This window comes from Schistocerca serialis, chromosome 3, assembly GCF_023864345.2.
Source record: "Schistocerca serialis cubense isolate TAMUIC-IGC-003099 chromosome 3, iqSchSeri2.2, whole genome shotgun sequence".
Classification (NCBI taxonomy): Eukaryota; Metazoa; Arthropoda; class Insecta; order Orthoptera; family Acrididae; genus Schistocerca; species Schistocerca serialis.
The window spans coordinates 602,130,634-602,148,834 of NC_064640.1; positions in this window are offsets into that span (position 1 = coordinate 602,130,634).

An 18,201-nucleotide genomic window follows, 5' to 3' on the forward strand; every position below is an offset into this window, starting at 1 on the left:
GGAAAAATTTGTATCCTCATTTCAGATTCAAACATCTCGCTGCTGGTGAAGAAATTCGATACCTAACATCTGATTTTACTTAGGTATCTACATCTACATCATACTCCACAAGCCATCTAATCGTGCATGGCCGAGGGTACTTTCGGTACCACTATCTGATCCCTTCAAGCCTGTTCCACTGGCGAATAGTGCGTGGGAAGAATGATTGTCGGTAAGCCTCTGTATTGGCTCTAATTTCTCGAGTTTTCTTCTCGTGGTCAATGCGCGAGATGTACGTAGGGGTAAGTAGTATGTTGTCTGATTCCTCCTGAAAAGTGCTGTCCCGAACTTTCAATGGTAAATCTCTCCGTGATGCACAACGTCTCTCTTGTAACGTCTGCCAGTGGAGTTTGTTAAGCATCTCCGTAACGCTCTCTCGCCAGCTAAACGATCCCGTGACAAAACGCGCCTCTCTTCGCTGGATCTTCTCTATCTCCTCTACCAGTCCTACCTGTTAGCGATCCCAGATAGATGAAAAATACTCAGGAATCGGGGAACAAGCGCCTTGTAGGCCACTGCTTTCGTGGATGAGTTACATTTCCATAAGACTCTTCCGATGAATCTGAGTCTTGCGTCTGCTTTTGTCACTATCTGTTTTATATGGTTATTCCACTTAAGGTCGATCTGGATAGTTACGCCTAGATATTTTACGGCAGACGCTGTCTTCAGCTGTTTGTCGTCAATGGTGTAGCTGTACGGTAGTGGATTCCTTTTCCTGTGTATGCGCAATGTGTTACATTAATGACGTTCAGGGTCAACTGCCAGAGTCTGCAACCATTCATCAATTCTCTGCAGGTAGTTCTGCAAAGTTTTACTATCTTCTGGAGTTGCTACTTTGGTATAAACAACTGCATCATCTGCGAATAGCCTTAAAGAGCATCCGACGCTTTCTACTAGAACATTTATATACTGTGAACAGCAACGGTCTTATCACACTTCCCTGTGGTACTCTGGATATTACTTTTACCTCTGACGTTTTAGATCCGTTAAGAGCGACGTGTAGAGTTCTGTCTGCAAGAAAGTCTTGAATCCAATCGCAGGTCTGCTCCGATACTCCGTAACTTCGTATTTTTTTCATTAAACGGCAATGCGGGATGGTGTCAAATGCCTTACTGAAGTAAAGGAACACGGCGACAGCCTGAGCGCCGTTGTCAAAATGGTTCAAATGGCTCTAAGCACTGTGGGACTTAACATCTGAGGCCATCAGTCTCCTAGCCTTGAACTGCTTAAACCTAACTAACCTAAGGACATCACACACATCCATGCCCTAGGCAGGATTCGAACCTGCGACAGTAGCAGCAGCGCGGTTCCGAACTGAAGCGCCTAGAACCGCTCGGTCACAGCGGCTGGCCGCCGTTGCCCACTGCGCTGTGGATCTCATGAAGGAACAGGGCGAGCTGAGTTTCGCAGGATCTCTGTTTGCGGAATCCATGTTGATTTTTATAGAGGAGCTGTTCATTTTCCAAAAACGCCAAATTCTTCAACATAAAACATGTTCCATAATTCTACAACAGATTGACGTTAACGATATACGTCTATAATTGTGCGGATCTGTCTTACGGCCTTTCTTAAAAATGGGAATGACCTGCGCTTTTTTCCAGTCGTTAGGTACCTTTCATTGCTCAAGCGATCTACGATAAATTACTGCTAGAAAGGGAGCAAGTTCTTTCGCATAATCTTTACAGAATCTTATAGGTATCTCATCTGGTACTGAAGCCTTTCCACTACTAAGCGATTGTAGCTGCTTTTCAATTCCGCGATCGGTTATTTCAGTATCTGGCATTTCTACGTTCGCACGACGATTGAAAGGAGGGACAGTGTTACGATCTTCCGCGGATGAAACAACTTCGGAAGACCGAATTCAGTATTTCGGCCTTCTCTCTGTTATTTTCCGTTTCGGTGCCTGTGTGGTCGCTGAGAATATGAATAGGTGATTTACACCCACTAACTTATTTTACATACGACCAAAATCTCTTAGGCTTTTGACTCAGGTCAGTTGACAACGTCTTACTTTCGAAATCATTGAACACTTCTCTCATTGCTCTCCTTACGCTTATTTTCACTTTGTTCAGCTTTCGTTTGTCAGTTAGATTTTACTTCTCTTGAATCTGAGATGAAGTGCTCCTTGTTTACGTAGCGCTTTTTTGGCACGGATATTAAACCACGGTGGTTCTTTTCCATCCCTTAAAACCTTACACGGAACATACTTGTCTAGGGCATATTGAACGATACCTTTGAATTTTTTCCATTTGTTCTCCACATCTTCGGCCTCATTACCGAATATTTGATGCTGACTGCGGGGATATTCCGAAATTTGTATCCTGTCACCCTTGCTGAGGAAATATATCTTCCTACTTTTCTTAACTTTCCTTGTAGGACCCGTCGACATAGATGCTGTCACAGCCTTATGATCACTGATACCTTCATCTACGTTAACTGTTTCGATACGTTGAAGTCTGTTTGTTGCCAGGAGGTCTAAGACGTTACCCTCAAGAGTTGGTTCTCTAACTATCTGCTCAAGGTAATTTTCGGACAAGACATCCAGAACAATGCCACACGATTCTCTGTCTCTGGCACCAATTTTGATGGCATAACACTCCCAATCCATACCAGGCAAGTTGAAGTCACCCCCTATTACAATGGCATGATCAGGAAAATTACTAATGATATTCTGCAAATTCTGTCTGAAGTGCTCTACATCTACAGATCCCGACCCAGGTGATCCGATTGAAAAGATCCGATGACCATTTTTGACCGTTCTTTGATACTCAGTTTCACCCAGATTAATTCACATTCGGAATCCGTGATAACATCACTAGATTTTATCGAATTTTTTACTGAAATAAACACGCCGCCACCATTGGCGACTAACCTATTCTTACGATAAACATTCCAGTCTGAACTTATGATTTCGTTGTCACTGACGTCTGGCTTCAACTAGCTTTTTGTTCCCAATACTATCTGTGCACTATAACCTTCAATAAGCGATACTGATTCAACAATCTGATTACGTGCTGGGTTAGAGTAACCAACACAAAACTTTACATTATGGCACTTCGTTTTGAACACGTGCAAACTTTGTTACTTGAAATTATATTAAACGTTTTTCGTGGTTAATTAACTGGGAGAGAAGGGTCTTGACATGATTCCAGGCAGAGTACAAAAATTTTGAAGTTCAGATTTGCTAAGTGATACTGGGGAAAACTTACGTATTTCACGACTAGTTATGCCTAATCGCCAATGACGAACGTTGCTGTGATCGAGTTTCTGTCAGGCACGAAAACTTTGCTTAAGTAGAGTGGCTACAGGTGCTTGGTTTCAATCCAGATCCAGAACAAAAAAGCTCGTCATGTCGTTTAAAGTTCAAGCATGTGAACAAATAATTACTCAATCATAAGTACAGAGAAATTACTGGTGGTACGACGTTAGTTTTCCATAGGGCGCCTGTCGCTGTTAATCACGTTGCTTTTAACTGGTTAGTTCAGCGTCTAGTTTGTGACAAACCACTCGAATCAGGAACGTCGTTTCACAGGTGTGGGAAAACATTTTAAAGAGCAAAAATGCTCTGAATTGTCAGAGCACTTTAGGGAGTCCAGATACTGTCTCAAAGTATTTTATTCATAAAAATATTTAATTTTGACTAAAGATTGCTGGAATGACTGATGTGATTAAGTTAGTTAACTCAAATCCCAAAGAGTATGGTAGTGATTTTGAAATGTCACTTACTGTAATAAAACTGAGTTTAAAAGTGTCGGTTAGACCGTCAGTAACAGAGCTGCTCGAGTTCCTGCTGCTAATAAGGTGAGTACATTGTTTCGATTATTACATATTTTTACGAGCTTCAAACAGGAGCGACTTCTTTTCGGTTATCTGTGTAGTTACTAGTATATTTTTGTAATAATCCTGGACAAATAGGGAGTATCATGCCGAATACAGGGATTAGCGACCACAAGGAAGTTGCTGCTAGGCCGAATACCGGAACACCCACAACCATCAAAAATAAACGCAAAGTACATCTATTTAAAAAAGCTCATAAAATGCTCTTAACGCCTTTTTAAGAAACAGTCTCTACTCCTTCCGATCTTATCACATAAGGGTAGAAAAGATGTGGAATGATTTCAAAGAGATAGTATGGACGGCAGTTGAGAGATATATACCACATAAATTAATAAGTGATGGTACTGATCCCCCACGCTACACAAAACGAGTGAGATCACTGTCGCAGAAGCAACGAAAACAGTATGCCACATTTAAATGAACGGAAAATCCCCAAGATTGGCAGAGTTTTGCAGAAGTTCGAAATATAGCACGTGCTTCAATGGGAGATGCTTTTAATAATTTCCACTGTGAAACTCTGTCTCAGAATCTGGCAGAAAACCCAAAGAGATTCTGGTCATGTATAAAGCACACCAGTGGCAAGACGCAATCAATACCTTCACTGCGCGATAATAACGGCGAAGTCACTGATGACAGTGCCACTAAAGCAGAGTCATTAAACACGGTTTTTCGAAACTCCTTCACCAGAGAAGACGAAGTAAATATTCCTGAATTCCAATCAAGAACAACTACTAAGATGAGAAACATAGAAGTAGATATCCTCGGTGTAGCAAAGCAGCTTAAATCACTTAATAAAGGCAAGGCCTCCGGTCCGGATTGTATACCAGTCAGGTTCCACTCAGAGCAGGCTGATACAATAGCTCCATATTTAGCAATTATATAAAACCGCACCCTCACAGAAAGATCCGTACCTAAAGACCGGTCAATTGCTCTAGTCACAGAAATACCCAAACAGGGAAGTAGAAGTAATCCGCTGAATTACAGGCCCTTATCATTAACGTCGATTTGCAGTATGGTTTTGAAACATATACTGTATTTGAACATTATGAAGTACCTCGAAGAGGTATCAGAGGCAGGCTGATACAATAGCTCCATATTTAGTAATTATATACAACCGCACCCTCACAGAAAGATCCGTACCTAAAGACTGGTCAATTGCTCTAGTCACAGCAATACCCAAACAGGGAAGTAGGAGTAATCCGCTGAATTACAGGCCCATATCATTAACGTCGATTTGTAGTAGGGTTTTGAAACATATACTGTATTTGACATTATGAAGTCCCTCGAAGAGAACGATTTTATTGACATATAGTGATCACAAAAAAAATGGCTCTGAGCACTATGGGACTCAACATCTTAGGTCATAAGTCCCCTAGAACTTAGAACTACTTAAACCTAACTAACCTAAGGTCATCACACACATCCATGCCCGAGGCAGGATTCGAACCTGCGACCGTAGCAGTCCCGCGGTTCCGGACTGCAGCGCCAGAACCGCTAGACCACCGCGGCCGGCATAGTGATCACAGATTCAGCAAATATCGTTTTTGCGAAACACAACTAGCTCTTTATACTCATGCAGTAATGAGTGCTATCGACAGGGGATATCAAATTTATTCTATATTTTTAGATTTCCAGAAGGCTTTCGACACCTTCCTTACAAGAGACTTCTATCCAAACTGCGTGCCTATGGAATATCACCTCAGTTGTGCCACTGGATTTGCCATTTCCCGTCAGAAAGGTCACGGAAAGTCATCGAGTAAAGCAGAAGTAATATCCGGCGTTCCCCAAGAAAGTGTTATAGGCCTCTATTGTTCAAATGGTTCAAATGGCTCTGAGCACTATGGGACTTAACATCTGAGGTCATCAGTCCCCTAGAACTTGGAATTACTTAAACCTAACTAACCTAAGGACATCACATACATCCATGCCCGAGGCAGGATTCGAACCTGCGACCGTAGCGGTCGCGCGGTTCCAGACTGTAGAGCCTAGAACCGCTCGGTCACACCGGCCAGCCCTCTATTGTTCCTGATCTATATTAACGACGTAGGAGACAATATGAGTAGCCCTCTTAGATTATTTGTACACGATGCTGTCATTTACCGTCTTGATTTAGATAAGATATCTGTATGATGCCAAAAGTGGCAATTGAACCTGAATGAAGAAAAGTGTGAAGTTATTCATATGAGTACTAAAAGAAATCTGCTAAATTTTTATTACGCGATAAGTCACACAAATCTGAAGGCTGTAAATTCAACTAAACACCTAGGGATTACAGATACAAATAACCTAAATTGGAACGATCACGTAGATACTGTTGTGGGTAGAGCAAACCAAAGACTGCGATTCATTGACAAAACACTTAGAAGGTGCAACAGATCTACTAAAGAGACTGCTTACACTACACTTGTCCGCTCCTATTCTGTAATATTGCTGTGCGGTGTGGAATCTACATCAGGTGGAATTGACGCATGACATCGAAAAAGTTAAAAAAAGGGCGGCTCGTTTTGTATTATCTCGAAATAGCGGAGATAGTGCCACACACATGGTACGTGAATTGGAGTGGCAATCATTAAAACACAGGCGTTTTTCGTTGTGACGGGATCTTCTCATGAAATTTCAATCACTAGTTTTCTCCTCCGATTCCGAAAACATTCTGTTGGTACCAACCTACATAGGGAGAAATGATCATCACGATAAAATAGGAGAAATCAGGGCTAGCACAGAAAAATTTAAGTGCTCGTTTTTCCCGCGCGCCGTTCGAGAGTGGAACGGTAAAGAGACAGCTTGAAGGTGGTTCATTGAACCCTCTACCAGGCATATAATTGTGAATAACAGAGTAATCACGTAGATGTAGATGAATTACTGTCTCATCTCTAATGACGTGTTTCCTAGTATTTGCAACACCGTAGTTTCAATTTGCATCTGGACTGATTACCTTAAAGAACAGTGCTCTCTAGTGTCCTCTTGTGGTATCCATTTTGTATAGTAAAACGACTATACTGCAAAGAGATTAGATGACCTGCAACACAACTACGCTATATGGACTGCATGAATATCAGGCGAAATGCAATTCAGGTCGTTCGGATACTTTTGAGTATGATAACACATTGGATGCAAAAAAATTTTTCTTAGCTTTAAAGCGTGGGCTTTCGTAATTTTGAACCAAGTCTCTATCTTGTATGGCTTCCAAAGACAGTCTCTGAAGACCTCTCCTTGCTAGCAAAGCGCCGAGTCATTCTCTCCGTAGGGGGTCATTTGGATGCGGTACGGAGAGGAATGTACTCAGCACACAGCCTCCCAAGCCATTAGCAGCTTTCTGATCTTTGGAGCCGCTACTTCTCGTTCAAGTAGCTCCTGTTAATGCTAGGCGGTAGGTCCAGAAAGTGCTTAACCCACGTAGGGATCAACTCACAATAGGTAAACGACTGTAAGGATGTTTTTGTGGTGTCACCGCCAGACACCACACTTGCTAGGTGGTAGCCTTTAAATCGGCCGCGGTCCATTAGTATACGTCGGACCCGCGTGTCGCCACTGTCAGTGATTGCAGACCAAGCGCCGCCACACGGCAGGTCTAGAGAGACGTCCTGGCACTCGCCCCAGTTGTACAGCCGACTTAGCCAGAGATGGATCACTGACAACTACGCTCTCATTTGCCGAGACGATAGTTAGCATAGCCTTCAGCTACGTCATTTGCTACGACCTAGCAAGGCGCCATAGCATTTGATATTGAGATTATAACATGTACCGTCAAGAGCGATGTACACCAATTGTGGATTAAAGTTAAGTATTATATCAACTACGTACTTTATTTGCTACTATCAATTCCCTTAACTGTTCCAGACCTCACGCCAGTCAGCGTGTAATTAAACGCGTGTATTTCGGCCTCCTCTAGCAACACAGTGTTGGCTCTTCTGCCAACACTTCAGCTTTCACCAAGACGAAGCAGCAGCACGCACCTCCTTGACAGTCTTGTCACGAGTGCATGAGGTCTTCAGCAAGGAGAGGGAAATCAGCAGAGGCAGGGCAATCTCCTAGCTACCTCGATTGCCTGATCTCTCTTCCTGTGATTTTCACCTCACGCGTCACAAGAGCTACAGCAGAACAATGAAAACGCTATTGCTGACATCTCTCAGGCTGAGCTATTACACGTGTCTCACAGACTGATAAATCGAGCACAGCATTGTATCGAAGTTCATGGTGAGCATTCCCGGCATCTTCCGTAATGTTAATGAACAAAGGTTAATGACACGTCGGTAAATATTTTTGGGCTACTTTTATTTTGACCACACTGTACGAAGTTTGACGGTTGCTGATGGAGCTACAGTGGTTCACTGAAGTCTTCTGTCTTCACTTCTGAACTTGGACTAAGCGATATGACACAGTGGTTAAAGCAATAGACTCGCTTTCCACAGCTGAAGTCACCATTTGGCCATCTCGGTGAAGATATATCGTGGTTTCACCAGATCGATTGAGGCAAAAGCCATAATGATTCTGTTGAAAAGGACACGATCGATTTCCTCCCTCATACTGATGTAAGTTTCTTTACTTTGTGGAATGTAGCAGCTGAGGATTAACGGAAAAAAATTAACCATATATGTTGTAAGGAAGAAAAAAAATGTTACGAAATTGATTCGTATTTTGCGGATCGACGTAAGCCGTTTGTGAGAGATGAAAATTTGTACCCGACGTCGACTCGAACCCCGATTGCCCGCTACTCGTGAGCTGTTGTCTTAACAGCTTCGGCCATCCGAGGACGCCTAAGGCACCGACCTAAACTTCTATCTATCATGGAGTCCACAACTCCCACGCTCGCACATTTTGTGATTCCCGCACAGGGAGAGACAAATACACTCCTGGAAATGGAAAAAAGAACACATTGACACCGGTGTGTCAGACCCACCATACTTGCTCCGGACACTGCGAGAGGGCTGTACAAGCAATGATCACACGCACGGCACAGCGGACACACCAGGAACCGCGGTGTTGGCCGTCGAATGGCGCTAGCTGCGCAGCATTTGTGCACCGCCGCCGTCAGTGTCAGCCAGTTTGCCGTGGCATACGGAGCTCCATCGCAGTCTTTAACACTGGTGGCATGCCGCGACAGCGTGGACGTGAACCGTATGTGCAGCTGACGGACTTTGAGCGAGGGCGTATAGTGGGCATGCGGGAGGCCGGGTGGACGTACCGCCGAATTGCTCAACACGTGGGGCGTGAGGTCTCCACAGTACATCGATGTTGTCGCCAGTGGTCGGCGGAAGGTGCACGTGCCCGTCGACCTGGGACCGGACCGCAGCGACGCACGGATGCACGCCAAGACCGTAGGATCCTACGCAGTGCCGTAGGGGACCGCACCGCCACTTCCCAGCAAATTAGGGACACTGTTGCTCCTGGGGTATCGGCGAGGACCATTCGCAACCGTCTCCATGAAGCTGGGCTACGGTCCCGCACACCGTTAGGCCGTCTTCCGCTCACGCCCCAACATCGTGCAGCCCGCCTCCAGTGGTGTCGCGACAGGCGTGAATGGAGGGACGAATGGAGACGTGTCGTCTTCAGCGATGAGAGTCGCTTCTGCCTTGGTGCCAATGATGGTCGTATGCGTGTTTGGCGCCGTGCAGGTGAGCGCCACAATCAGGACTGCATACGACCGAGGCACACAGGGCCAACACCCGGCATCATGGTGTGGGGAGCGATCTCCTACACTGGCTGTACACCACTGGTGATCGTCGAGGGGACACTGAATAGTGCACGGTACATCCAAACCGTCATCGAACCCATCGTTCTACCATTCCTAGACCGGCAAGGGAACTTGCTGTTCCAACAGGACAATGCACGTCCGCATGTATCCCGTGCCACCCAACGTGCTCTAGAAGGTGTAAGTCAACTACCCTGGCCAGCAAGATCTCCGGATCTGTCCCCCATTGAGCATGTTTGGGACTGGATGAAGCGTCGTCTCACGCGGTCTGCACGTCCAGCACGAACGCTGGTCCAACTGAGGCGCCAGGTGGAAATGGCATGGCAAGCCGTTCCACAGGACTACATCCAGCATCTCTACGATCGTCTCCATGGGAGAATAGCAGCCTGCATTGCTGCGAAAGGTGGATATACACTGTACTAGTGCCGACATTGTGCATGCTCTGTTGCCTGTGTCTATGTGCCTGTGGTTCTGTCAGTGTGATCATGTGATGTATCTGATCCCAGGAATGTGTCAATATAGTTTCCCCTTCCTGGGACAATGAATTCACGGTGTTCTTATTTCAATTTCCAGGAGTGTATTTTATCGTTATTTTAGTCTTTCGAGGCATGGATACGTCAGTGGTGGCTGCACTGTCTGAAGGACACTGTAATATGAATACAGAGACACTGTATAAACACATACTAGTACATTGTATCTATCAATGAAGGAAGACAAGGTTGTAACGTCCCGTCAATGACTATGTCGTAAGAGACGGAGACAAGCTCGGACAGGGCAAAGATAGGGAAGATAATCCTGGCATTCGCCTTGAGCCTATGGTTTTCAACCTTTTTGAATTTCTGGCTCCCCTGACGCACTATGTTGTTTGTGTGATTCCCCTGCAGGATGCCTTGAAAAAGTGAAATAACTAATTAAAAAAGTTAATAAAATATTCATCATATCAGTGCGGCACTTGAACTTGCTTTTTGCTACACAACTTGTCAAATCTTGGTACCAAATGTGGTACAGGTACGCTCATTTTCTTCTCCACACAAAGTCTTGATCTGTACTTGGGTTTGGCCGAAGTGGCCGTGCGGTTAAAGGCGCTGCAGTCTGGAACCGCAAGACCGCTACGGTCGCAGGTTCGAATCCTGCCTCGGGCATGGATGTTTGTGATGTCCTTAGGTTAGTTAGGTTTAACTAGTTCTAAGCTCTAGGGGACTAATGACCTCAGCAGTTGAGTCCCATAGTGCTCAGAGCCATTTGAACCATTTTTTTGTACTTGGGTTTAATGAGAGCTACTGCCGAGAACCTACTCTCACAAAGATAGGCGGTCGCAAAAGGATTTAATACCTTCAGTGATTTCTTGCTCAAGCTCGGAAACTCTTTCTTACTGAATACCAAAATGTTGCCAACGCCGTTGAAGAAAACTTCACTCTTAGTGAAGAATCTGATAAAAGTTCTCCTCTGCAGTACTGAACTCAGAAGGAGAATCACTACTGAAGGAATTTTGAGCCCTCTGAAACCTACCATATTTTTTAGCAAAGTATTTTCCAGAACTAACATGAAGTTCAGAAAAATGCCCTTAATTATGGAAAAAATAGCTGCAGTAAGGCTCATCTGATTGTCCTTCAAAAAATGCTGCAATCGTGTAGGGTAGTCCATTTCTCCTCCGTCGTGAATTTTTCTCTTCCAAAGAAGAAGCTTCTTTTTGAAGGCCGAAACTTTTTCAATAAGCTGAATGAAATGAGCTTCGCTACTTTGCAGAGACTTATTCAGTGGGTTTAACTTCTCAGATATATCAAAGTAAGTATGCGACCCTTAATAGAAACTCAGTGTTTAGAAAGCACGTAACACTGATATAGTAAGAACAGATTTGTCGCTTAAGTTAAAAAATGAGCGATAATAAGTACCCCCACCCCCCACAAAAGCCAACGAATGATGCTGTAAAATAAGCGAGCTGTATGTTCTGCCCACAAATCGTGACCCATTTGGCTAAAAAATCTAACTTCTTGAGAAGGAGTTTTAATAAAGTTCGTTACATTTAGGAAGTTTTCAGTACTTGATTCAGAATGGTTCAAATGGCTCTGAGCACTATGGGACTTAACATCTGTGGTCATCAGTCCCCTAGAACTTAGAACTACTTAAACCTAACTAACCTAAGGACATCACACACATCCATGCCCGAGGCAGGATTCGAACCTGCGACTGTAGCAGTCTCGCGGTTCCGGACTGAGCGCCTAGAACCGCTAGACCACCGCGGCCGGCACGTGATTCGGATCAACACTCAAATGCTGCGAAGCAATTGCTTCCCTGCAGTGGTTCCATATGATATCAGGAGCTTTGTGCTTGTAGACCACTTTAACGTCCGACATCAATCACGCACCCTCAGTACATACACCAACACAGTGACTCCAGTTAATTTGGTTTTCTGTCATGACATTGTCCGCTATTTCGAACAAATCTTTGTCTGACGCACCTGCAGTTATTTCCTTACAAAAAAGAAGATTATCCATCATTTCGTTACTTTTTCATCAACAAATCGCAAACGAAATGAGTATCTCTATTGCTATCGATGGTCTCATCAAGCTGCAAGCCAAAACCTCTCTCTCTAATTTTTCTATAATTAGTTCATCAAGATCGTCTCCAAAGTCTTGAATTCGACGACTAATTGTAGTATCAGACAAAGCAATAGGCAAAAGCTGTTTTCCCATGGACTCCTCAAACATAATAGTCACCATGTCAACAATACACAGTAGAATTACTTCTTCTGTAGTCGTACTAGCTTTCTTACATTTTGCTACTCCGTTAAGCTACATTGTAGGTCACCAGTAGTGATTTAGTAAAGATTTTCGCCTGATTAGATAATGATGATTTTTGTTCTTTTATTTGACTCAAGTCTGACAACGTCATTCTATGAGTACTTTCTAAATGACGCTTTAATTTTCTAGGTAGCGTACATTCAACAGAAAGTACTTTCAAACACAAAACAAAATATGGATGATTTTTATTGTTCACAGCAGTGCATGTGAAATCAAAATCAAAGTAGCTATCATCGTATACGCTGTGTTTGCGTTTCCTAGCTGCCGCACGGGGTAGCCGAGCGGTCTTGTGCGCCTTGTCGCGGTCCTTGCGGCTATCCCCGTCGGAGGTTCGAGACCTCCCTCGGTCATTGGCGTGTGTGTTGTCCATAGTGTAAGTCAGTTTAAGTTAGATTAAGTAGTGTGTAGGCTCATTGACCGATGACCTCTGCAGTTTGGTCTAATAAGACCTTTACACATATTTCAAATTTCTTTCCTAACTTCATTACTGTGGTGTCACCGCCAGACACCACACTTGCTAGGTGGTAACCTTCAAATCGGCCGCGGTCCGCTAGTATACGTCGGACCCGCGTGTCACCACTATCAGTGATTGCAGACCGAGCGCCGCCACACGGCAGGTCTAGAGAGACGTCCTAGCACTCGCCCCAGTTGTACAGCCGACTTTGCTAGCGATGGTTCACTGACAAATTACGCTCTCATTTGCCGAGACGATAGTTAGCATAGCCTTCAGCTACGTCATTTGCTACGACCTAGCAAGGCGCCATTATCATTTGCTATTTATCTTGTGATACATGTACCGTCAGACCGATGTTCACCAATTATGAATTAAAGTTACGTATTCCAGTAGTTACTTACGTTCTTTGCTACTATAAATTTCCTTACCTGTTCCAGACCTCACGCCAGCCTGCGTGAGCTTAAACGCGTGCCTTTCGGCTTCCTCTCCTAGTGGCTTGGCTGTCTTGCCAAGTCACAACAATTACCATTTTCCTTGTTGTCCTCAGCAAGTTCTTGCTTTTTCCATCCACTTGACAAATTTAAAAAAAAAAACTTTTCCATAGTTGACTGCCTTTATCAACTAAATGAAAATGTCACAGTATAGGGTGAACATTAATAAAACAGACAAACTGCGATGACGGATTCCTGACTGGAAAAGGAGATCCTATGAACATGTGTTCGGAAATGGACAGTGTGCATGCAATGACAACAAATCGTCCCGGAGCACAGTACAGAGATGCATCGCAACCACGTCACAACAGATGTTCAAAGTGGCCTCCATGGGATGCAATGCATGCGGTTGTCATGCAGGGCACATATAATCTATAATCTACTTTGGCCTACTTGCCTGGAGCTTGTGCTAGGGTTCGTCTCAATATCCTGTAGAACCCAGCCGTCCAAGTCAGGTGTACACATAGTAGGCTGCCTTCCTGCACGTTCGTCAGCCTGAAAGGACCCATGATCACACAAACGCCCAAAAAGGACTTGAAATGTTGTGTGATGTGATTGGTGTCTGCGAGGATACTTGTTTTGGTATAGCAGTGCTGCCTCTCGACTGTTTCCATCTGCTTGGCTGTACACAAACACCATCTCAGCTTATTCCCGATATGAATACCAGACCATTCTGCTGCTTACAGTATGCTGCATCAGTCAAATAGCCTGCAAGACACAAGGAACACACAGTACGTGGCCAGCGGAACTTTCATTCGTCAGCGCCATCTACTGTGGCAATGACACATTTCCAGAAGTAGTGGGACAAAGTTTGTGTCACCCCACATTGCAGGTTACCTACAAGTATGCATTCAGGGGCAAACCTATTGTTCTCTTTTGATTGACAGGTCACTAACCTATTGTTCTACTAAGAGGATTATGACCACCTGGGGATAATCTGCCCTTTTGATTGACAGTCCCTTAACCTATTGTTCCCCCATCCATCCTCTCCTCCTCCCCCTCCACCTCCTCCTCCCCCATCTCTCTGGGAACTCCCCTCGCCGATACAATCGCACTTTTGACATCAGTTTGATTGACTAATTAATTAAATCAATCAATTAATTAAATCTATGCTCTTTGCTGTGGAAACGCTCCAGCTCTCCCCCTCCCCTCCCCCTCCCGGAAACTGACAGGGAAAAGACTCAGTTCATCGGCCATTTGGATGGAAATCGTTGCAGTGTATGGAATATTGTTTAAACAATTTAGGCAATATGTGGAATATTGTTTATTTAAACAGTTTATGGGATGGAAGGTGATATATGGAATATTTAAACAATTGCGATGCTTTTTCAATCTGATCGCGCAAGGAATAACGTACTTACAATGTTCAAAATCTTTCGACTGCGAAGCATGCATCGTCCACCATCCTGCACCAAGTGCCAACTCTCACAGCTGTACACAGGTTCTCTCAATGCGATGCGTTCGTTAATGGGCGCTCCAATAGCTGGTGTCCCAGAGTGCCCACACGCGTCCCACAACTGACAGACTGGATGTTACGCTAATCCCCGAACAACAGCATCAGGAGGCGGCAAGCCTTTGGTACTTGACACTGGAGAAATTCCTCTCTTTCTCTCTCTTCCTGTAGCGCCCCTCTGCCTAGCCTACACGCACCGTCAGTTGTGGTTGCACTGAACCGCAACAAAGTGGCGTTTATCCAGTAAACCCGTGCGGAATATCGACACATGCGAGATGCCTTCCTTCCAAGGAAAATGCTTGACTGAGAATAGGTTCTGCCATGGGCTCTAAGCTGCCGTCTGTGCTAGAGAGAAAGGAACTCACGACAGGAAATTCAATTATATAGCATTGGATACAATGTTTATTTACAAAATTCAGTTTGCAAGGGCTGGATCTCACTTCTATTTGGTGAGAAAAGCTCACATCCAGCAATTACACAATTACACTGCTGCAGATTGGAGGTGTCGTCTTACTGGAAAATTTTCATGTGTGCACTAACCTTGACATGCAGGGACCGACTGCGATAGTTACAGAGCCAACACCAGAGGACGTCCGCCCATACCCATTGCTGCATCCCTCCCCACCCGCCCAAGAAGCAATTGGTAGGAAAAAGACTCAATCTGTGCTAGAGAGGAAGGATTTCAAATCAAAGTCAATATATATTGATACATATTCTTCATTCAATCAGTCTGCAGGAGACAGACGGGATTCTCCTCCCCCTCCCCCCCCCACCCCTCCTCCTGGGTAGACATCATGATGGAATGAACTGTGTTATGGCAGCCACCGTTTGGGGTCTGTTTCGTGTGTGTCTATCGTCAGGGCACCGCCACGAAGGTCAAAACAGCCCAATGTCCTAATTACAGATCACGTTACTAAATATATCGGCCTCCTTTGATATTCCAGCCCCCAAACAAAGCATCAAGTGACCTGATTCTGCTGATCAGCAAATTCCAGACTCGCTTCCTGTCTCTGTCGCTTGCAAGAGGCCACTCCCTGCTTGTCTGTGTGAACCAACGTCTCCAAACATGCAGATGGAGGTTTTCATCTCTCTTCAGAATACTGTATTCATCTTGGCTAATGCAGGTGTCAAAGGGAAACCTGACGCAATTTCGATATCAAAAATAGAGTGAAATAATCCATTTGCGCTACCCTGTCACATTAACTGTTTAACAATTTACAGAATCCAAACAGATCGCTTAAAACACTCACTTCCGCCTTACGATGACCCTTTTTCATAATAAAACATATTTTTAACGCTTAAGTATCACATGCAAACGTTATGCAAATAAAATAATGAAATTTCCCTCACAAATGGATTGTAGCACTAAATACACTCCTGGAAATGGAAAAAAGAACACATTGACACCGGTGTGTCAGACCCACCATACTTGCTCCGGACACTGCGAGAGGGCTGTACAAGCAATGATCACACGCACGGCCCAGCGGACGCACCAGGAACCGCGGTGTTGGCCGTCGAATGGCGCTAGCTGCGCAGCATTTGTGCACCGCCGCCGTCAGTGTCAGCCAGTTTGCCGTGGCATACGAAGCTCCATCGCAGTCTTTAACACTGGTAGCATGCCGCGACAGCGTGGACGTGAACCGTATGTGCAGTTGACGGACTTTGAGCGAGGGCGTATAGTGGGCATGCGGGAGGCCGAGTGGACGTACCGCCGAATTGCTCAACACGTGGGGCGTGAGGTCTCCACAGTACATCGATGTTGTCGCCAGTGGTCGGCGGAAGGTGTACGTGCCCGTCGACCAGGGACCGGACCGCAGCGACGCACGGATGCACGCCAAGACCGTAGGATCCTACGCAGTGCCGTAGGGGACCGCACCGCCACTTCCCAGCAAATTAGGGACACTGTTGCTCCTGGGGTATCGGCGAGGACCATTCGCAACCGTCTCCATGAAGCTGGGCTACGGTCCCGCACACCGTTAGGCCGTCTTCCGCTCACGCCCCAACATCGTGCAGCCCGCCTCCAGTGGTGTCGCGACAGGCGTGAATGGAGGGACGAATGGAGACGTGTCGTCTTCAGCGATGAGAGTCGCTTCTGCCTTGGTGCCAATGATGGTCGTATGCGTGTTTGGCGCCGTGCAGGTGAGCGCCACAATCAGGACTGCATACGACCGAGGCACACAGGGCCAACACCCGGCATCATGGTGTGGGGAGCGATCTCCTACACTGGCTGTACACCACTGGTGATCGTCGAGGGGACACTGAATAGTGCACGGTACATCCAAACCGTCATCGAACCCATCGTTCTACCATTCCTAGACCGGCAAGGGAACTTGCTGTTCCAACAGGACAATGCACGTCCGCATGTATCCCGTGCCACCCAACGTGCTCTAGAAGGTGTAAGTCAACTACCCTGGCCAGCAAGATCTCCGGATCTGTCCCCCATTGAGCATGTTTGGGACTGGATGAAGCGTCGTCTCACGCGGTCTGCACGTCCAGCACGAACGCTGGTCCAACTGAGGCGCCAGGTGGAAATGGCATGGCAAGCCGTTCCACAGGACTACATCCAGCATCTCTACGATCGTCTCCATGGGAGAATAGCAGCCTGCATTGCTGCGAAAGGTGGATATACACTGTACTAGTGCCGACATTGTGCATGCTCTGTTGCCTGTGTCTATGTGCCTGTGGTTCTGTCAGTGTGATCATGTGATGTATCTGATCCCAGGAATGTGTCAATATAGTTTCCCCTTCCTGGGACAATGAATTCACGGTGTTCTTATTTCAATTTCCAGGAGTGTATATTCGAGGTCTTGTACCCACCTAAGTTTGAGAGCATAAACACCCTCCACCACAACGCTTCCACAAAATATATTTAGTGAAAAAAATTCTTAGAATGACACGAACTCGCGATCATGAAGTGCGCCTCAGGCGGATTGCAGGGTAGCCCCATCCGCTCCAGCTGGGAGAGAGGAGAGACCCACATCCACGCCGGCCACGCTCACCCATACCGAATACATGCGTGCACTCGATACCACTATCGGAAACAATAAATTGATCAATCGGGAATTTCACGTCGCGATTGGGTTTTAAATGTACTATAGAATTCGTAAATTTGTTCTCTCTGCTACATACGGAAGAAGAAGAACGAGGAGGGTTCCACTGCGTGATAGGATAGAGATGACAGCAAATACCACTGCAAGACAGAGTCCACCGTGATGTATTGAGGAGCAGTAAAAACGACACACTCACTCGCGATCCAGTATGTAGTAGTAGTTGTTGTTGTTGTGGCTAGATGTCAGAGATCACTATCAGTCAGGTATTTGACATTGCGACTAGGTTTTTAAAGCGCTATAAAATTCCAAATTGGTGTTCTCCGCTACATTCAGACGGAGGAAATCTCTGCTGCATGATAGGATAGAGACAACAGAAAATACCAC